We start from the raw sequence: 22,905 nt of genomic DNA, 5'->3' as shown, positions 1-22,905 counted from the left end.
ATTACACACTACTACACACCACTAAACACTATTACACACCACTAACACTACTACACACCACTAAACACTATAATACACTACTACACACCATTAAACACTATTACACACTACTACAAACCACTAAACACCGTTACACACTACTATACACCACTAAACACCATTACACACTACTACACACTATTACACACTACTACACACCACTAAACACTAACACTATAATACACTACTACACACCATTAAACACTATTACACACTACTACAAACCACTAAACACCATTACACACTACTATACACCACTAAACACTATTACACACTACTATACACCACTAAACACTATTACACACCACCACACACTACTACACACCACTAAACACTATTACACACCACTGACATTATTACACACCACTGACACTATTACACACCACTAAACTCTATTACACACCACTGACACTATTACACACCACTAAACACTATTACACACCACTAAACTATATTACACACCACTAAACACTACTACACACCACTAAACACTATTACACACCACTAAACACTATTACACACCACTGACACTATTACACACCACTAAACACTATTACACACCACTAAACACTATTACACACCACTAAACACTATTACAAACCACTAACACTATTACACACCACTGAACTCTATTACACACCACTGACACTATTACACACCACTGACACTATTACACACCACTGACACTATTACACACCACTAAACACTATTACACACCACTGACACTATTACACACCACTGACACTATTACACACCACTGACACTATTACACACCACTAAACTCTATTACACACCACTGACACTATTACACACCACTAAACTCTATTACACACCACTGACACTATTACACACCACTGACACTATTACACACCACTGACACTATTACACACCACTAAACACTATTACACACCACTAAACTATATTACACACCACTAAACACTATTACACACCATTCAACACTACTACACACCATTCAACACTATTACACACCACTAAACACTATTACACACCACTAAACACTACTACACACCACTAAACACTATTACACACCACTAAACACTACTACACACCACTAAACACTATTACACACCACTAAACACTATTACACACCACTGACACTATTACACACCACTAAACACTATTACACACCACTAAACACTATTACAAACCACTAACACTATTACACACCACTAAACTCTATTACACACCACTGACACTATTACACACCACTGACACTATTACACACCACTAAACACTATTACACACCACTGACACTATTACACACCACTAAACACTATTACACACCACTGACACTATTACACACCACTGACACTATTACACACCACTAAACTCTATTACACACCACTGACACTATTACACACCACTAAACACTATTACACACCACTGACACTATTACACACCACTGACACTATTACACACCACTAAACACTATTACACACCACTAAACTATATTACACACCACTAAACACTATTACACACCATTCAACACTACTACACACCATTCAACACTATTACACACCACTAAACACTATTACACACCACTAAACACTACTACACACCACTAAACACTATTACACACCACTAAACTCTATTACACACCACTAAACACTATTACACACCACTAAACAATACTACACACCACTAAACACTATTACACACCACTAAACACTATTACAAACCACTAACACTATTACACACCACTAAACTCTATTACACACCACTGACACTATTACACACCACTGACACTATTACACACCACTGACACTATTACACACCACTAAACTCTATTACACACCACTGACACTATTACACACCACTAAACTCTATTACACACCACTGACACTATTACACACCACTGACACTATTACACACCACTAAACACTATTACACACCACTAAACACTATTACACACCACTAAACTATATTACACACCACTAAACACTATTACACACCATTCAACACTATTACACACCACTAAACACTATTACACACCACTAAACACTACTACACACCACTAAACACTATTACACACCACTAAACACTATTACACACCACTAAACTCTATTACACACCACTAAACACTATTACACACCACTAAACACTATTACACACCACTAAACTCTATTACACACCACTAAACACTATTACACACCACTAAACACTACTACACACCACTAAACACTTATGCAAATACTATACACTATTGCACTGTTCCTGCGACACACTACTGTAATCTACACCGTAGTTCATACTGCGGACAGGCGGCCTGCTTCAGAGCTGCTGGGTCCTGCTGAAGTTGTGAATGGGCCAAATGTTATGAATGAAACCAGATAAAAAAATAATAAATTAAAAAACTACCCGGAACATGACAAGCCAGTATTACAGGGTTATAAACACGAGGCTGTGCTTATAAACTAGTTATTACTACCCAGATCCAAACTGATGAATAGAAACATATAATATGAAATAACCTTACAATATTACCTTTCTATATTTAGAAAATGTATAAATATATACACTCCTACTATACACTGTGTGTGTGTGTGTGTGTGTCAGGTCATGTCCCTAAGTTCAGAGTCATTGTGGACTGTGGACACTCTCCTAGTGACCCGAGATTGACCCCACGTGACGTTAGTCTATAGATAGCATGCAGCCGGTTTTGTCTGTGTGTGTGTGTGTGTGTGTAAATAAGTGTGTGCATAAATGTGTGTGTGTTTATCTCTTTGTGAGGACCCCCCTATTTTCCCACTAGCGTTTACACACACCGTGACAGACCATGGAAACACCACACACACACACACACACACACACACATTTACACACACACACACAGACAGACTCTAGAGTGCGTGCATGCGCGATGCGCGCGTCACCGGGCTCTCGCGCACCCTCTGGTGCTCGCTGCGCTCGCGCCTCCAAAATAAACTTCTTTTGTGCTGCCGCCGCCGCGCGTCTCTTCCTCCTGCGCGTGGAGCCGCCGGACGGAGCCGAGAGGAGGAGGAGGAGGAGGAGGAGGACGAGCAAGAGCAAGAGCAGCAGCGGGAGGAGGAAGAGGAGAAGGAGGAGGAGGTGGCGGAGGAAGAGTTGGGAGAAAGATGGCGACCGTACAGTAGAGAGAGAGAGAGAGAGAGAGAGAGAGGGAGAGAGAGGGACGGGGCAGCAGAGCAGGACAAGAAGAGCCGTGAGTACAAAAACAACACGAGCCTGGGAGCACTTCTTTAGCCGTCCGGGCTAGCAAGTGTATGTGCGTGTGCGCGTGTGTGTGTGTGTGTGCGTGCGTGCGTGCGCGTGTGCGTGCGTGCGTGTGCGTGTGCGCGCGCTCTATACGGAGCTCCAGGACCTGAGCTTCTTTTCTTTCCCCTCCCTTATTTTGTGGAGCTTACTTGGAGGAGCTTTGGAGGGCTGGGGAAGATAGCTCCACCACCTTCACCAAGTGGAGTAGTAGCTCCACCAAGCAGCCTGGAGGAGCCAGGAGGAGGAGGAGGAGAAGAAGAAGAAGAAGAAGGAGAGGAAGGAGGAGAGGAGAGGAGAGGAGGGGGGGGCTGTCTTTCTGCTGCTACTGGGCTTTCTGCTATTTATAAACCAGCCCTGCTCAACCAGCAGGACTTAGCGAGGAGATCCATGGACCCAGGCGGACGGTATTGTGGTCGTTTTTAGAGGAGGTGATAGAGGCTGCAGGCGCTCGCGAGGGCTCCTCGCGCTGCTTCGGCGGGGCGAGGGAGGTGGAGAAGGACCAGACGGAGGAGAAGCGAATGGTGCCGTGCGAGGTGAGCGACCATTAAGCCGGTTGGGGCTGGCCAAAGTAGCTTCTGGCTGGCTGGCGCGTCCAAGAGCGCCAGACGAGACCGAGCCACCGTCGGTGCACCACACTGCCCACCCCCCCCCTCCCTCCCTCCTCTCCCCTCCTCTTCCTCCTCCACCTTCTCCTCCTCAACCTTCTTCTCCACCTTCTGCTCCTCCATGGGCCCTGGGACCACTTTTTTCGGTGGTCCTCAAAGTGTGTGTGTGTGTGTATGTATATGTATGTGTGCGTGTGTGTGTGTGTGTGTCTCCGTGTGTGCGCGTGCGCGCGCGCGCTCGCTCGCTCTGCCAGTGCTCTGAAGGCAGGTATGTGTCATTGTGGGCTTCTCCATAAAATGGAGGAAGGCAGATGAGTCTCGCAGGAGAGGAGGAGTGAGACAGGAGCCCGTCCTCACAGTGCTAGAACAAAGGTCGCCTCTCTCTCTCTCTCTCTCTCTTTCTCTTTCTTTGGTGGCCTCACTCGCCTCAGGAACCCTCTGGAGATATTATTTAGGAGGACGCTCTCCGTTCTCCAGGCAAGTTCAAGTTCAAGGTTAGCTTTGGTTCCACTTCTTCAGCTCCAGCACTTTTATTTTTTTTTATTTGAGTGAGTGTGTGGAAGTGGAAGTGTGTGTGTGTGTGTGTGTGTGTGTTTGTTTGGAGGCTTTTGTTCAAGGTTGTTTCTCAGAGGAGACGTCTAGAGGTTCCTGAGAGGAGAAAGGGAGGGTGGACCGGAGAGATGTGCCGGCCGCCGTGTCGTGAGGACGTGGACGAGACGGGAATGCTAATGCCTCCTCCGTCCGCAGGCCGTTAATGTTCTACACAACTCTGGCGAGAACTTTTGAGAGCCCCGCGGAGCGGTGGGACGGTTTATCTTTGCGGTTGAGGTTGGTTCGTCTGCCGAAAGCCAGAGCCGTGGCTTTTGGATGCTCATGAGGATCTGCTCATGCTTTCGTTGGACGCAGCAGGTTCCTCCGAGGTTCTTGAGCCGGAGGCAGTGGCTATGTGATACCTCGGAGAGCTGTTCGAATGCTTCAGTGGTGGTTTTGTGGTGGAGAACCGTGACGAGATGTTCCTACAGAGCAAACCAAAGAAGTTAGTACTATGGGAGAACCCTAGGAGGGATGCTCTTCGTGGGTTCTTCATGGCCAGAGCAAGCCAAAGCACTTTTTTCAGTACTGTGGAGAACCCAAGAAGGGTACACTCGTATAAAAAGAGAGGCTCTTCATGGGTTCTTTAGTGAAGGTAGTGGCTACAGGATGGCTCCTAGAACCATTTGAATGCTTCAGGGCTCTTTGCATGGTTAAGTGGTGGTTCTGTGGCGGAGAACCTTTAAAAAGTGTTTCTACAGAGCAAGCTGAAGAACTTATTAGTACTATGGTGAACCATAGGAGGGTACACTCATACAAATGGAGGCTCTTCATGGGTTCTTTAGTGAAGGTACAGGTGGTTACAGGATGATTCATAAAACCATGCATGGTCAAGTGGTGGGTCTGTGGCGGAGAACCTTTAAAAAGTGTTTCTTCAAAGCAAGTCAAAGAACTTTTTAGTACTGTAGAGAACCCTAGGTGGGTACATCATCTTCAAAAGGGGTGTTCTTCATCGGTTCCTTTGTGACGGCAGTTATGTGACAACTGTATGGGCAAATGGTTCTACTCTGTGGTGGAGAACCTTTAAAAAGGTTTTTCTTTTCACCAGGCATTGTTAAATTGTTCTCTATTTTTGGGAACCTTTATAATATGGTACTACATAGTGCAAACAATGGTTCCGATTTTGTAACCATGACAACCATGGTTCTTCACCATACTGTTGCATACGGCTCTTTTTTCTAGATGCAAGGAAGGGTTCCGGTATTGTTCCACTATTGTCTCCCATTGCATGCTGTAATGCTCCCATGCTTGGCTTAATTGGGTCTCTGTGATGGAGAACGTTGTGTATATGGTCCTTCAAAGAACCTGTTCAGATTGTTTTATCTGGAACCAAAACAATTAAACTGTTGTTACAAGAATTGTGAGTACTATATTAAAAGTTGTCTAAGAGTGCACACTTTTTAAAAAAGGTCTCTTTAAAGGTTCCTTACTAAATGGATATGGTTATTTATATATCATATAGAACCATGAGAACTTAAAGAACCATAACCATGTAAAGAACCACTAGAATGCTTGGCTCTTCTCCATGCTCTCCTCTAAAGAATCTGTTAAATGGTTCTTAGTAGCAACAGAAAGGGTTCCACCGTTGTTGCCAGTCAGAACACATTCTTGTAGGACATAGAACCTAGAACCTAGAACTCTTGCTCACAGTGTATACTCTTAAAATGGGCTTGTTTTTGCAGAAGTCTGCAGTTATATATAGAACGGTGACCATTTGGTTCTTCCTTATGGAAGAAGCCCTCTTGTATACGTTTCTGTATATCAACAGACAGGGCTCCACTGCTGTTCTAAGTCTTAGAACATATTTTAGGACAGCACTGAACCTAGAACCTCCAGCTCAGAGTGGGATTTCTGAAAAAGGGGGTTTAATAATACTATTATTATAGTGTCATTGTTACGGAAGCCCTCTTGTATACGGTTCTAGCAACAGGAAAAGCTTTGCTGCTGTTCCAGGCTTTAGAACACTTTTTAGTGCTACATAGAACCAAGACTGTGAACTCTTAACAAGGAGACCGATTCGTTTACCATAAGGCTTTTATGTAAGGTTTTACATATAGAACCATGTGCACGTTTTTTGGGTCTTTGTCATGGAAGCCCAACTGTATGTGGTTCTGTTTAACAACAGAAAGGGTTAAGCCATAGAACCCTTTTCTGTACTGCACAGAACCCTTGTTTGCTGAGAAAGTAGATGTTTACCTCACATGTGACTGAATAGCTGCCTTGCAGTGACCCGGCCTAATCCTAACCTGGAGCCTGGAGCTTAGGCTCAGTCCTAATCTTGACCTTGACCTGAACGCTGCCCTGAAAGATTCACCAGACGGAAGTGAAGCGGGGGTCGATATTTTTAGCGGGTTATTTTCCACCTGCGCTGCTTCGCGTCTGAAGAAACTGAAAACGCTCGCTGGGTTTCGTTGAGCGCGGTGCGGGGCTCCAGAACCTGGAGGTGTTCAGTGGTCTACTGTACGGTTCCAACAACCTCGCCAACGACCTCTCTTGTCATTGCGTCCCATCAAAACCTGGTGTTTAAGGCTGGCAGCCGTTAGTCCTGAGTGAGCGAGTGTCAGTGTGTGGGTGTGTGTGTGTGTGTGTGTGTCGGGCAGAGCGTGCTCGCTCCTGCAGTTCTTCTGGTCACTGAAGAATCCTGCTGACGGGGACTGAGAGACAGAGCGAGACACTCTCCCTCTCCCTCTCTCTCTCTTTCTCCCTGCGACAACCCAGGGCTAGGAGGAGCTTTCAAAATGGTGGCACGGCTCTTGTGTCAAGGCGAGCAGGTTCCCTCAGATCAGGGTGGCTGTGGTGGTAGTGACAAGGACAGGCCGCCGCGGTCGACTAATGAGCCCCTGCGCCGCTTCTCGCGTCCTTGAGGAACACCGCTTTGCGATGTTTTCTTACAGGCTTTAGATGCAAGGTAAGCCAGGTTCTTCTGGACAGATAGAGAGAGAGTGTGGGTGAGTGTGTGTGGGTGTGTGTGTGTTGGTGTGTTTATCTCCTGCCCTGTGTAGGCCTCGCGACTCGTCAGTCCAGTTTGAACATGTTCTCCTGCGGGTTCTCGGTGCTCCTGGCTCCTGAACCTTTCAAAACTTCTGAAACCTCTTGGTCTCTCTATCACTTTCACTCTCTTACTCTGGTTAAGGCAGCCACGTGAGAATTAATCAAATGTCTGCGATGACATGGCTGTAGTAACAGAGAAATGTCTTTGATCCCTTTGTGTGTGTGTGTGTGTGTGTCTGACCTGGAAAAGCTAAAAGCCCCCTTATGCAACTGTGGAACGTTCAGTGATAGCCCAAGGTTCAAGTTCGCTGCTGACCCATTTATGCAGGAGAGTCCAGAATGGTGTGTGTGTGTGTGTGTGTGTGTGGGGGCGGGGGCTTTGTTTTTTTTTGTTTTTGAGGTTTTGAGTTTGGAGAACTCTTGTAAGTTCATGCAGGGTTTCCAGAGCATGCTTTGCGATGATATGCATATATATATACTGTAAATCCAGCACTGTAGTACTACATACTGTAGATCGGGTTCCAGTGGCACCTGTCAAGGGGTGGGATCTACATATTAGGCAGCAAGTGAACAGTCGGTTCTTGAAGATGATGCGTTGCCCAGTTGTGATGGCTACGTGACTGTACGGTCAGTCAGAGCATCTCCAAAACTGAATCAGGCAGCTCTTGTGGGTTCCCGGTATGCAGTGGTCAGCACCTAGCAAAAGTGCCCCAAGGAAGGTCAACCGGTGAATCACGGACTCTGGAATCATGGAATCATCTCACCCAACCTCTATCGTTGCTCGTCTTGGTGCCAGATGCCACAGGACACCTTCATAGGTCTTGTGGAGTCTGTGCCTAGACCTACACCGCAGCCAACATGCTCATGTGGGGGGGGCTCGCATGTGTGGAACGAGGGCTGGGTGGGTTCCAGATGGCCATGGGCTCTGAGTGGGTTCGTACATGTGTTGTTACTGGGACCCAGTTGGGCTTCCCAAATGGGCCACCATTGTTAGAACCCACCCTAATCTCACATGGGTCCCATCTAGGCCCCATGTACAATGTATAAGCCAGATGGGGCCCATGTTTAACCCCTCCTGGTCCCGTCACTGACCCTGCTGTGACCCTGGAGGGCATCCAAACAGTTGGGCTAACCGTACAGACCCCACATGGGCATGTTGTCTGGGACAATATCAGGCAGGTGGTTTTAATGTTCTGGTGGATGATCAGTGTAAACAAAGGACACTATGCGATTGACAAGCAAGCATTGCAACATCTTGTCCTTTAACACTGTAGTGCGGCTAGCGTGTTAGCACTGCAGTGGTCAGTGTGTTAGCTTGGGGCTGCAGCCTCAGATCAGGGTACTGTGAACTGTAAGTAGGTTTGGATATGCATTTTACATCTTAGCAGCATAACTTTGTAAGGTTTTGCAGAATATGCTGGAGGAAGTGGCTGCATTACTCTATTATTTCAAGTTTCCTACTTCAGCTGGATTAGAGTTCATTTAAAAACATTTTAATAATTTGTAATAATAATAGTAATAATAGTAATAATTATTAATGTATCACTTTTAGGGTGTGGTTATACTTAGTTTGGTTCTCTTGGTCATTCCTGTGGCTGCAACTCGCACACTACTTACTGAGGCAGCTACACTAATGAACGCAGGTCTAAAGGTGGCTAGTTTAGAAACACTGTGTAATGCCGTAGAGTGTGGTTTGTTTTCCTTGGTAGACAAAGAAAAAGGACACAGCCCCCCTAAACGAAAGCGAGCAGGCAGGGTTGATACTAAAATTTGTGGGCAGGAGTGACCCTGTGACCTCATGCCTGTGCATAACTCTGTGCACCAGAGTCTGGTAGGCAAAGTTCACACTTACTCTCAGGAACCAAATTAACCCAGAATTCAAAAGGCACTCTTTACTAACCAAGAAATCGCAGCGTTTACACTTATTCTAATGAATGGAACTAACCAAGAAATCGCTCCAGATTGTGAAAGGCAGCATTTACACCTGCTCCAACAAACCAAACTAACCAATAAATCGCTCCAGATTTTGAAAGGCAGCGTTCACACTTATTCTAATGAATCGAACTAACCAATAAATCGCACCAGATTTCGAAAAGCAGCGTTCACACTTATTCTAACAAACCAAACTAACCAAGAAATCGCTCCAGATTTTGAAAGGCAGCGTTCACACTTATTCTAATGAATCGAACTAACCAATAAATCGCACCAGATTTCGAAAGGCAGCGTTTACACTTATTCTAATTATTTGAACTACCCAAGAAATCGGTCCAGATTTCGAAAGGCAGTGTTTACATCTGCTCTAACAAACCAAACTAACCAAGAAATCGCTCCAGATTTCGAAAGGCAGCGTTCACACTTATTCTGATGAACCGAACTACCCAAGAAATCGCTCCAGATTTCGAAAAGAAGCATTTACACTTATTCTAATGAATCGAACTAACCAATAAATCACACCAGATTTTGAAAAGACGCATTTACACTTATTCTAATGAATCGAACTAACCAATAAATCGCACCAGATTTTGAAAAGACGCATTTACACTTATTCTAATGAATCGAACTAACCAATAAATCACACCAGATTTTGAAAAGACGCATTTACACTTATTCTAATGAATCGAACTAACCAATAAATCGCACCAGATTTTGAAAAGACGCATTTATACTTATTCTAATGAATCGAACTAACCAATAAATCGCACCAGATTTTGAAAAGACGCATTTACACTTATTCTAATGAATCGAACTAACCAATAAATCGCACCAGATTTTGAAAAGACGCATTTACACTTATTCTAATGAATCGAACTAACCAATAAATTGCACCAGATTTTGAAAGGCAGCGTTTACGCTTGCTCTAACAAACCGAACTACCCAAGAAATCGCTCCAGAGTTCAAAAGGCAGCGTTCACACTTATTCTAACAAACCGAAACCAAAGCAGACAGGTATAAACTCACCCTTAAAGTTTCACAAAGAACCACAGATAACGTACAAATTGATCAGAATGGAAATGGAGTAAAGTCAACATTTTAAGATGGAATAAAGTGCAAAGCAGTACAAATAACAGGCCAAAGTCACAGGCATTTAGATGGTAGTGGTACCTTTTTACCTTGAGTCCCTAATAGGTGTCAAGAGTGCACTTGACCTTTTCACCTTTTTGTGAGCACCTTTAAAGCATGAGCTAGCCTTGATTTCTGTTTCTGTTCTCCTTGATGGACAAGGAAAAGCGACAGGCCCAAATAAAACAATTACGCTTTTTTCATGTTGAGATTATGGTATTACTGGATCAGGCCAACACTCCATCATGTCTACGTGCAGATCAGGAGTGCATCTGTTTCATTTCGACCCCAAAGCAGTGTTTTTTTCCTGCTGTGGTAGTACAGCCTGTGCTGCCAGGTTAACTGCTAACTGCTAGTAGCTATTGCTGAAGGTGCTATCTTGAAGGTGTGCAGCGCATGTCTGATCACTGAATACAGGGACTGGCCTCAGATTCTACAGTTCAGGACTGTGTTTCTGTGTGGTTTGGTTGAGGAGATCTGCTTTAGGCTGGGTACAGGCCTGTCCAGTGGCTGTGGTGGTACAGTAGCATGGGGTGCGCTAAACTGTTTATGCTCTACAAAAGCGTACAAATTCCCGACTTCTGAAAGGAGGCAGCGCTCTAGCAACGTAAGGCAGTGTAACGGTTCTGCAAATTGATTTTACGCTTGTTTAAGGTGGAACTGAGGCCTCGGCCGGGATGTTTTACAGCTAAATTAAATGTTCGTTGATCGCTATCAGCCTGTTCGGTCTATATGTAAACAAAACTGGCCTAACCAGCAAGACTGGAGATCAGATCAGCTCCTGGATGTGCACTTGCTTCTTCTACACTCCAAACTCTACACTCTGAAAACGAAGGGTTCTTTGGTTTGTAAATATTAGCAGAACCGTTGTCAGTGCTACGTAGAACCTTCTACAAAAGGGTTTCCACCAATCCAAAGATGTTCAAACTAGGCAAAGAATCATTTAGGCATCCAAATGGTTCTTTGAGTTGTCATGGTTCTTTGTAGAACCACTGCCCTTACTATAGAACCCTTGACGAACCCAATCTAATAAAACCCTCAAATCTAAAAAATTGACAGGAACCAATACTGATTTTTATCTGATAACTGGTAACATTGGCCATTTATATTTTAGATTTTCTAGAGGGTTCTCCAAGGGTTCTTCAGTAAAGTGGTTCTACTGAGTCTACATATACAAGAAGCACAATTTGTAGATGGTTCTATATAACACCAAATACAGTTCTGTTGGTGTTACAAGTCGGTGGACCATTTTCACTACTATGGTACCAAAAGGGGCTCCACTGTTGTTACAAGTGAAAGAACACCTTTTTTAGTACTACCTAGAACCCTTTTTATGAGTAGTGTACCTAAAGTGGGTCTTAGAGTTGAGTAACAATAGTGGAACCCTTTTGCAGCAGTTTAACCGTTGAACTGTGCAGGGAATCATTTAAACATATTAATAAGTTGGTTATTATTAGGAACCCTCAAAGAACCTGCTATTAGCCTAAAATCTTCTCGAAAGAAGGGTTCTATCTAGTAAAGACCCTGAAAATGGTCCTTGGCTCAAAATAATAGTGCGATATAGAACCCTTTTTAGATAGCTTAATTTTTAAAAAGGTTCTGTATAGTAGTTTTTATAGAATTTTTTTTATTATAGAGAAAAAACAAGCAAAGAACCATTCAAGTAGAACCTGCTTTTTTAGGGGCTCAGCCTTTTAAAGTTTGAATCCCAGCAAAGCCATGAGCAGTGTTGATGTATGTGTCCGGTCCTAATCATTTTAAGTCTAAACTCATAGCAAAACTGAAATGGGTTCTTTGGCCTTTTTAGTGCTATGTAGAACCATTATCAGGAAGATTCATGTTTAGAAAGGTTCTATAAAGAACCATCTATAGAGACAAACCAGTTTAAGCATGCAAATAGTTATTTTAGTGCTCATGATTCTGTATAGAACGACTGCCTTTATGCAAGAACCCCTGAAGAACCTTGTTTTTCCAAAAGTGTAGTCTTGGACTTTTTGATTTCCATAGGAGAATCTCCGTATAAGATGCGGTGTAGTCCAGGACTAGGTTTAATCCCTGTCTGGGACTCGACCCTAAATGTCCAAAACTTAACCGTGTTCTAGACGTGTCCAGGACATGTCTTTTGTTTTGTTAGATCTGCCATGAAAACCTTGAAGTGCCATCTATATAAATGCCTCATGGTCGAACATACTCCAGGCCAGATGCCCCCCTGAAGCCCACTGGGACACCGGAGCCTGTATGGGGGTCCTCAGCCTGATGTGAAGATTTCATTTGAATAATTCTGGACATTGAAAGGCAGGTGGTGGCATAAACGAGACGAGATTGGCTGAAGGTGCTGAGTTTGCTCACTTTTCTGTATTCACAGTTGTCTTTAAAGGGCCCGTACCCGGTTTACCTTCAGTACTACAGCAGTTTAGCCCCGCCTGTTCAGTACTACAGCAGTTTAGCCCCGCCTGTTCAGTCTACAGCAGTTTAGCCCCGCCTGTTCAGTCTACAGCAGTTTAGCCCCGCCTGTTCAGTCTACAGCAGCTTAGCCCCGCCTGTTCAGTCTACAGCAGCTTAGCCCCGCCTGTTCAGTCTACAGCAGTTTAGCCCCGCCAGTTCAGCCAGTACAGCGGCTTAGCTCCGCCCATTTAACCTACAGTAGTTTTGCTCCGCCCACTGAGGCTTAAGGTATATGGAGTCTTTCACTCCAATCTACTCGTTTGAATGATGTGTAATACAGGGCCACTACACAGGGCCGTGTAATACACAACCATTCAGAACAGAGCTCATTTACATATTGCAGTCGCAAAAGCTCGGTCCACAGCTCATCATTCGTTATGGCGTTCACGCGCAAGTAACACACAGCATCAGGACAGGCCAATCAGAACAGAGCTCATTTACATATATCAGTCTTAAAGGCGTAGTCAGTTCGGTGGAGAAAAAGAGATCTTGCCTCTTTGGTACCCGGGATCTCGGTTTGCACTGGTCGCTAAGGCGCTCTGTAGTGTTCTGACAAGCGGTTGAGGAAGGTTCCACGTCCCTTTGTTGTCGAGGCAGGATGACAAGCCTCCATTTTGATGGACGGAGGTGGAAAATAAGTGAAGTGTGCAACAAAATGGACCTCTCAGTCCAGGCAGGCCACAGGAGGAAGTGGTGGAGAGCTGCTGAAACCCTGAGCTGATTCTTCAGGCTGCAGCCAGAGAGCGAGAGTGCGAGCGAGAGAGGGAGAGAGAGAGCACGAGAGAGAGAGAGAGAGGGTAAAACACACAAAAGCCAATTGAAATGGTCCACTGGCTGCTTTCTTGACATGATGCATTGGCTCCTGGGGAATCGCTAACCTGCTCCTCCTCACACAGACCGGGCCTCCGGTGATGCGCACACTTAGCGGAGCGGCAGGTTCTGTTATTAAAAAAAGAAAAAGACCCTGGAAGAGTGCGTTCAAATCACAGCTATTTTTTTTTTTTTTTGCCCGAACCAAAAAGACCCCCCAAAGTTATGTAACTTTTTAATTGGCCAAGCAAACCCGCTATTAATTTTACATCACACACTTTGCTACTGTACTGTACTGTGCAGCGTTTTTGGGCTTTTTTTTTTTTTATGGATCGTCTAATTGGCTCTTCTTGCGCTGCAAGACTAGCCTAATTGATTTGCATTAGCACAAGTTGGAGTTGATCTGATTAACACGCTTTTTGCTGAGTGGTTAATTATTGTGGATCATTACCCCACCGTCGCGCGGCCCTCCGTCGCCCAAATTCCAGGGATATCCGCGCGGCAGACACGCTGAAATCAGCTGCAGTCTAATCTATGTAATGAATATTTTTCTTTCCTATGTGTTTAATGTGTTTTATTCATTTTGTCTCGAAGAAGTGTTTCAGTCCGCCCGGTGAATAACGTCGCTTGGTTGTCAGCATTGTTACTCAAGACGGCTGAAATGACCTGCCACAAGAATCAGGCACTTCCAAACCATGTGGTGACTTAAAACGTGAGGAGAAAAAAAAAATTAATGAATAAAAAAACTTTACATCGAGTTCAACTTTGGTGAACTTTACCTCCCAAATCCGTGCCCACCTGCTTTGGCTGCGCTAAAACCCTGAAGACCCCAAAACAGAGGAGATGCTAATGTTAGCCGCATCTAGGCATTACCGTTTATCTCCACTGGCTCTAGATGTTATTAGATTGGCCCTGTGCTTTCAAAAACAGGGTGAAAATCTGTTGGAGATGGTTCTACATAGCACCCAAACGTTTATCGGCATCCTTCTGTGATTTTACTGTTCATTGTAGGTAGATTAGCAAGCATGCTAACCGCTAAGTTACCTCTTCTGCAACCGAAGCACAGATTACCCCCTGCCCTGACCTCGGCAGATGCTGTGCAGCACTGCACTGTAGTGTTTATTTAATGACCTGAATATTATTATTATTATTATTATTATTATTATAATTATCCTCACTTTTTATGCTGTTGTTTGTGATAACTCAAGTTAGCTAGCTAGCATTCTGATCCCTAAGCTTGCTCCTCGGCCAACACAAGTTAGCTCCAAGCTAAGCACCACTCCAACCCCTTTTGTTGTTAACTGTCATGTCTTTCGCAGTATTTTGTCTTTTAACGTGTTTATCTGGCACAATTATGCTCACTTTTTTGTTCGTTTGTTTTTTTGTTAGCATTAGCTATCACGCTAATTCCTAAATGAGCTCCTCAGATAATCTCGCCACACTTGTGTTGATTTACAATTCTAGTTGATGTACACATTTGTAGATATTTTAGCTATATTATAATGTTAATATTAGTGGTGAGTTTATTATGTCAGGATTCTGCTCACTTTTGTGTAGCGCTGTTTGAGGTAGCTGCGTTAGCCAGCCTGCTAGCTAATTCCTCAGTTAGCTCCAAGCTAAGCGCAGCTCCGCACGTCCCGTTTTCTGGGACTAGGTGTGACGTTCTGAGCTCTTCGCCAGTATCAGGTTATATCAGATGTAATTATGTATTTTGTGTTTTTACTGTTTATGGTTTAAGTTACCTGAATTAAGGACTTTTTGGTGACCTGGTTTCCGGTCCAGCTCCAGTCACTTGAGGCTAACGTTAGCTGTTGGCTGCTCCTCGGCTTTTGTGGCTTGTGTGCGTGGTACAGTGCTGTATCCCTCGTATAGTCTTAGCACACACACACACACACACACACACACACACACACACAAACACGGAGAAAAGTATCAAAATGAAAACATTTATGGGTATTAATGTTTTATTAGTGTGGGAAAGTGATTAATCACCTTTGTTAGCTTAATGCTAACACACATCGCAGCGGTGGTCATTTCTGGTATAACGACACTACACTCCTTTTTTTCGGTCAGATTTACAAAATAAAAGAATTAATCATTTATTAAAATGGAAATAAATACAATAAATAAATAACGTAAAAACAGGAAAATATCAAACAATTACGTAATAAACATATGGGGCATAAAAAAAATGTAACAATTTATTTATTTATATATTTCTGTATTTATTTCTGCATATAAACTATAGAACTGTATAGAAATCAGTGCGTGTTCAAGTACCCTTACCTTGCTTTTGAGTCACGTGACCTCCCGAAAGAAGAAGCAGCAGCAGTGCTACATGGTCAGCTTTTACCGCGAGCCGAGTGATCTCCAGCACTTCAGCAACTTCTGAGATGTTCATACCTTGAAAAGTAATCAGCGACACAGCGAGCCAGACTAACCAGCGTCAGCCACCTGGCTGTCGTTCCCGTTCCACCTTAAGAGACACTGTTACACTCCTGTATGGCGCCTGTGCAGCATTTCTGTGACTGCAGGCCCATTTAAGGTGGAATTGAAACTTTCAATACGAAGCTGACTTTAGCCTTGTGAAAGAGGAACAGGAGAACATCCAGCTCGAGTTTGAGTATTAGTCAGCTCTGATCATTTGGTCCGATATTATTTCGGTATGATATATGATTTAGTACAAAGTTGTGCTGTACAACGACTGTGTTGCATGACCCAGATGTGTGGCAGCTCCCAGATCTGGGTAAATTCAGGGGTTTGGGATGGTGGTTCTGCTGCTGTCTTGGTTTCTTGGTGTCTTGGTAGAGTCTGCTGTTTAGTTCATGAAAAGAACACATGGCCAGCTGTGAAGCAAGGGGGTGGGTCTATCACGCTATTATTTATTATATATAAATAAAGAAATAGAGATAAAAATAAAAACAGAAATGAATGCACTTCTTTAATTATGCAAAAAAGATGCAAAACCTTTTCAAAATAGCAACTTTAAAGGAGAATGTTAAACACTCTTAACTTTCAGTGGTAATCAATGTAAATATGCTTTTTAAATTATAATAATAATAAATTATTATTATATATTTATGTTTATATATATAAATATTTAAATATAGCATTTCATATATTATATATAAAGCATTTCCTTCGGTCCATTCATCATGGAATTTTGACAAAGTAGAAATATGTAGAAACTAAATTGTGTGGGCAACATCAAAAGAAGAAAAAAGTAATATTCTAAAATGTTTAGTTAAATTTTAAATTTAATAATTTTACTCGAATTCTTACATACAAAAATGGTTGTGTATAGTACAGAAACACGGAGTCGTTGACTTTTGTTGCTAAATACAAGCATTTTAAAAGGATAAACTAAAAGGAAGCAAACAGTTTAAGCTTTCAGATGGGATGTCATGGTTCTATATAGAACTTTTATTTAACTTTTATTATTTTCAAAATTTTACCTAATTCTTTTGAACGTCAGTGCGCTCAGAGGAAAGCCTGTGCTGCCCAGCATCATTCTGAGGTTTACTCACCTGGAAAGAGCAAGGCCAATTGTGCTCGTTCAGGCTCCGGCTGCTGATGGCAAGCAGCATGACTCTGGATTCCAACCAACGATCCCCGGCTCATAAAGAGCTGAAAAAGGAGGAAAGAGGAACATCCTAGTTATGAAATCAGTAAAATCAGCTTAATTAGAAGCTAAATTTCTATTGACAAATTCATTGTTTTTTATTGATTTTTGAAAATAATGGATTCAGAAAATTACACAGAATTACCTAAATAAAATAGGTCATAGGTCTAATAGTTTCATAATATTTAAGAACCTTAAAATGAGAACGATTAGATATATTGACCAAGTTTTTCTTGGTTGAGATACAATTTTATATTAGATTTCATTTGCACTTCTTATGTACAGTCTTTTTAAAGAACCATAAAGCATTCAGATGGTCACGGTACTATATAAAATACATTGCTAAAAGTGTAATATAGAGCTGAAGTAACTAAGAAACAGTAAAGTCATCAAATTACCTTGAATTGAGCTCAATATCCTCATTTTATGAACGCTGTAAGTTTGACTTTCAAACTTATATTGGCAAATAACATAAAAAACAATAATTTAGACACTTGTACTAGATATAATTACCTAAATAAGAAGAAATATGGTTAGGTTATATAGAAATAGGTTAGGAAATATGGAAATAGGTTAAATAACCTTAGAATATTCATAGAACTGAGTCTCAAAATATCCACTGCTACAAGACTTTTTAACCTAATTCTTCTTATTTAAGTCATTTTATCTTGTAAAACTGTCTGATTTCCTGAAATAAGCCACTTCATGAATCGATTTGCCACTAGAAGACACTTCCACTAGAAAACAGGTGCGTATAACAGGTCAAATACTTAATAACTGAGTGAACTACTGTTATCGGTTGTTAAGTTGATGGGATATTGGCCCAGATTTCAGATGTTTCTATGGTTGAGATGTTATTTTTGAAGCCCGCGTTCTCTCGGAGGAGCTCTCTCGGGGTGTTATCGTGTTGTGCTGTAGAGGAAGTCCTCTCCCCCTCAAGGGATCCAGAGATAGGAAGTGGCAGTCTGCTTTCTGTTGCCACCTCAGACCACAGAGCAGATTTGATAGGAGCTCATCCTGTCTGTCTCGGCACTCAGCACACGCCGTGTGTTCTGCTTACACGCTGCTTTCGCTTCAGAGAGCTCTCCCGCGCAAGTGCCGGATCTCCTCCGTTTTAGCAGGAGATTCCTCTTTTCTGTGAGCGGGGTGATGCCGGTGCAGATCGCGCGGCTGTCGCGCGCGTTGCTTTTGAAATTAATGGAAACAATGCAAAAGTTTGGGCACCCTAAGCTAACAAGCTTCAAAAACGCGAGCTCCCCTAAGGAACCGCCTAAAGGCCCGAAACAACTGTAATCGATGCCCACAAGGCAGGGGGAGGCGGGTAGCCAAGCCGTTTTAGCTTGAGGTCTCTTTAGTGTGGAGCGTTATTAAGAAATGACCGTTCAGGGGAACTGTGGGGGTCAAGATGAGATACAGTTCGAGAGAAAAAGGAACTGCATATCATGAAAAGAGCAGCTTGCCAAGTGTGTAGAGTGGAGGTGGATGTATCGTGCGTCAGGGGTTGCGCAGCGTCCGCTGGCATTGGCAATATCAGCAAATCCTGGATGCAAATGTCAAACCAAACCAAAAAGGCTGATGCTGAGAAGAGGATGGCTTATCCAAAACAGGATAATGATCCAAAATATACTTCAAAATTCACCCTTTTTCTACCCGAAGAGACACTAATTGAAGCTTTTTGAATGGCCCTTTGGAATGGAAAGCATGTACAGGCTGTGATTTCTGCCACCTTTGAGTAGACGTTAATGATTTGAATTATTTATGTTATGAGAAACAGTGTAACTGTGCTTTTGGATTTACTGAAAATACTGTATTTTATGTTTGATTAGCTATAGAGGTTGTGTTTAACAAGATAAAAGGATGCCCAAACATTTGCATAAGACTGTACATTATTATTATTATTATTATTATTAATGAATATAATATACACTATTTGTAATAAATCTGCTAATATATAATACACATATTATACTTCTTATCCATTATATACAGTCTAATACACACAGATGACGCGTTGTTGTTCACATCAGGCCTACTCAATAGGCTGACTCCTATTGGGTCCGGACTTGAATAATAATAAATTTATATATAAGGGACAGAGTAAATAAAATAAAGTAATAATAAAATTAAAAATAAAATAAAGGGTCTGAAATGTTTCCTGCAGCATTCCATGTGACCCTGCCTGGTAAAGGCAAGACTCGAGCCTTGCCGTCAGAGTCTTATGATGTACCCACATATTTACTAGTGTTTAGCTCTAAAGGGCCCAGGACCTCATCAACATAGCTTGTGACTAACGCCGCGGTAGCGTAGCGTAGTGATGCTGGGCAATGCTAATGCCGCAGTAGCAATGCTGAGCAAGCGTGGCGGCCATTGTGGTAGGGATGATGCAGTCATGTCTCTATAGGTCTACTTCCCTTTTCAGTAATAATTCAAACAAGGAGACCCAACCTCAGCTTACCTAAGATCACAGGTTCACTCAGCCAGTTGGTACGCGAAATTGCCTCTTATATTACCTCTTAGCGGTCTGTCAAAAACAATTCTGTGGCACCAGTGTCACCATTGAGACTCTCTGTAGCGACGTGATTTAAGCAGAAAACTGCACAACGAAACAGTGACAGGGCCGGTGTGCTTCATTTTTTTTTGATGAAACTGTGGCCATTGTGACGAGTGGTAATGTGAGGCACCACTACGAGACCAAACATGCAAGACTACCCACAGAACACTAAGGTACAGAACCGCACAGATCCACCCGCTTAAATCATCATATCAAGCCACAGCAGCACCGCAGTCCACTCGCAAAAGAGCACTTGCGGCAGTGTCTCTCTTGCAAACTGCTGTAACAGAAACAAGGTGTTATTTCTCCCAGTAAATTGCAGGGGGGGTTTGCGCATACACTGTGTGTCCAAATGTTTGTGGTCACCACTTCAGTGCATTCAGGTGTGGAGCAGTGGAACAGTGTTCTCTGGATTGACTTTTGGGAAGAGTTGGGGATGAGATGGGGTGGTGAACATCGATCCATCCATCAACACCCTGACCTCACTGACCTCTCGTCGCTGAATGCAAGCAAATCCTCACAGCAATGCCGCTCCAAAATCTGGTAGAAAGCCTTTTCCGCTGGACGATAGAGATGCATGTATCACTCGAATGTCACCTGTAGACCTTCAGCCCAGTGGAAATACTGTCAATGGAAGGCCTTGTTGTACATTTTGGAGCATTGCTGTGAGAATTTGATTGCATTCAGCAACAAGCGTGTTGGTAATGTCAGGGTGTTGAAATTATATAGGGTTTTTATACCCTGTCCGCAAACATTCAGACATGTAGTGTATAGGGTTTTTTAAGTATATTTATATATATATATATATATATATATATATATATATATATATATATATATATATATATATTCATATTTATATATATTCATGTTTATACTTCTGTGTGCCCATAAATTCTCTAATATATCATATGTATCGTATATATCATATATATTAATTACATAGATTAATTATATATTAATCGATTATATATAATTATATATTAATAGATTATTATAATTATAATTATATATTAATACTAATATACAGAAAGATAAGCTTCAGTGAAATAATAGCATTAATAATAATAATTACAATAATAGAAATAATAATATTGGACCAAAATACAGTAAGCAAACTATGTCTGCAGGCAAACTCCAATGTCATCCCCTTTCAGTTTCTCCTTGCTCTGAACTCCTTGCCTGTGCGTCTTTACGAAACGAAGCGTTTTCTGAGGGACCTGCTGATGCTGACGCTCGTGAAACGCTGACACATATCCTCGTTTTCCCCAGATGCCAGCTCTGACACCAACCCCCCTCAGGCTTTTAGATTGTCCCTGTGTTTTCTAGGACAGCAGAGTGGTCAGTCGTTAGGAAGGACGCACCGATATAGGATTCGTAGGCTGATCCCGACAGGCCATATTATTTGCCAACATACAGGATTTGTCTATACATAAAGTCAGCCTTTACGTAAAGCAGAGTATGTTCAGGAGGACCATCTTTTACAAAGCAGCTGCGTATTAGTAACAATACAAGGTATAACAATACTATAAGAAACCAAACCAAGCAAAGCTGTTCAACCAAATCAAATAAAATCAAAGAAAATGTAGAAAGAGAATATTTCAGCATCTATCAGTTGCATATATTATAGTTAAGTAAACCTATAAAAAGTTGGTTCTTTAAGGCTTCTTTACTAAAGGCAGCAGTTTTGTGTAGATGGCAATTTAAAAACTTCAGGCTCCTACAGGCATTGCACACCCTGTAAATACCTGTGGGTGTGCGAAGGAACTCAGACATTGAGAAGAGTGCAGTGCAGTTAATGTATTGTTGGATGTGTGGAAAACGGGTCGCAAAGCAGATGTTAAGAATTGGCTAAAAAAAAGTGATGGCTTTTGGGCATAGTGTAAAGGAAGTAGCTGAATCTGCAGGTGTATGGAAGCATACGGTCATACAGGTCCACCAGCAGTGGCAAAATGGCAAAAAGGTCTACCAGCAGTGCGTCTTATTAAAGAAAACCGCTTCGCTTCCAGGCAAGCATTATTTTTAAAAGTCAAAAATGCAAATCCTTCACTACCTATTTCAGAAATAACACTCCAGAGGGAACTGCAAACCACAAACATATGGAGCAGAGTGGCACACAGGAGGCCTTTGCTCACTTCTGCTCAAGAATAACGAGAATGATAAGAATTTCCTGTAGACTGGGATTTCTGCCACTGCTGGTAGACCTGTATGACCATATGCTTGCATAGACCGGCAGATTTAGCTACTTCATACAACATACTACTTCATGCAATCATTTCTTTTAGCCAATCATTAACATCTGCTTTGCGACCCCTTTTCCCACACATCCAACAAGACACTCTTTGCCCAGCACTCTTCTCAATGTCTGAGTCCTGTCACACACCCTGCAGGTATTTACAGCCTGATCACCCTGGTGAAATGGCTATGGTTATATACACAGAATCCGAAGAACCAATTAGGCACCTGACTTTTCTAGTGGTGAACCTATTGTACCTCAGATAGTTCTCGGCCTGGGTAAATGGTTCTTCATACACAAAGAAAATCCCCTGTAGATGGAAGCTTCTAAAAATGGTTCCACTTTGTCAAAGTAACACTTCCGATTAGTAAATAGAACCCTTTTTCCCTAAAGTGCAGTGAGTTCAGCACAGATATCACCAGCATTATCTCTCTGATAATTCTCATAATTCCCATTTTAAGCATTTCTCTGCTGATACCAATACCATTCTGAAATCACAGAGCAACTCTAGTTCATAGGGGAGACGCCACGATAATTCCCGGGCATCTAAACTGGCCCCCTTTTCTTTTACCCCCATTGAAGCAAGACACCGTGCGCAACAAATTCTTCCAGCCTCGCCGCTGTGAATGGAAAAACCCAGAGCTGTATGGAGAAGTCTGTTCCCTTGGAGGCCCAACCAGGACAAGGCTTCCTTTCAGAG

General features: G+C 42.6%; 1 protein-coding gene and 1 long non-coding RNA gene across 6 annotated transcripts in view; one reads left to right on the top strand and one right to left on the bottom strand.

Annotated features, from left to right (window-relative positions):
* Window positions 1-2,939: 2,939 nt before the first annotated feature.
* znf462 (zinc finger protein 462) overlaps window positions 2,940-22,905 on the top strand; it is an 83,320-nt gene continuing 63,354 nt past the window's right edge. For 2 of the 5 annotated variants that reach the window (XM_072661411.1, XM_072661406.1), the window contains exon 1: window positions 2,940-3,241. The gene's annotated coding sequence lies outside the window, so the exon portion shown is untranslated. Of the gene's footprint in view, window positions 3,242-3,595; window positions 3,828-4,232; window positions 4,394-7,218; window positions 7,399-22,905 lie in introns of those variants that run through there. The other 3 variants (XM_072661407.1, XM_072661408.1, XM_072661409.1) reach the window with 3 other exon arrangements.
* Window positions 13,772-15,921, bottom strand: LOC140538896 (uncharacterized). Its single transcript, XR_011977801.1, has 3 exons — window positions 15,789-15,921; window positions 15,539-15,669; window positions 13,772-13,925 (listed from the first exon to the last, which is right to left on the bottom strand). It is a non-coding gene; the product is annotated as an uncharacterized lncRNA (long non-coding RNA).

Source organism: Salminus brasiliensis, chromosome 18 (assembly GCF_030463535.1).
Source record: "Salminus brasiliensis chromosome 18, fSalBra1.hap2, whole genome shotgun sequence".
In the NCBI taxonomy this organism is placed as follows: domain Eukaryota; kingdom Metazoa; phylum Chordata; class Actinopteri; order Characiformes; family Bryconidae; genus Salminus; species Salminus brasiliensis.
Note: the sequence above shows the minus strand (reverse complement) of the source record. Positions and strands in the feature narration are given on the sequence as shown.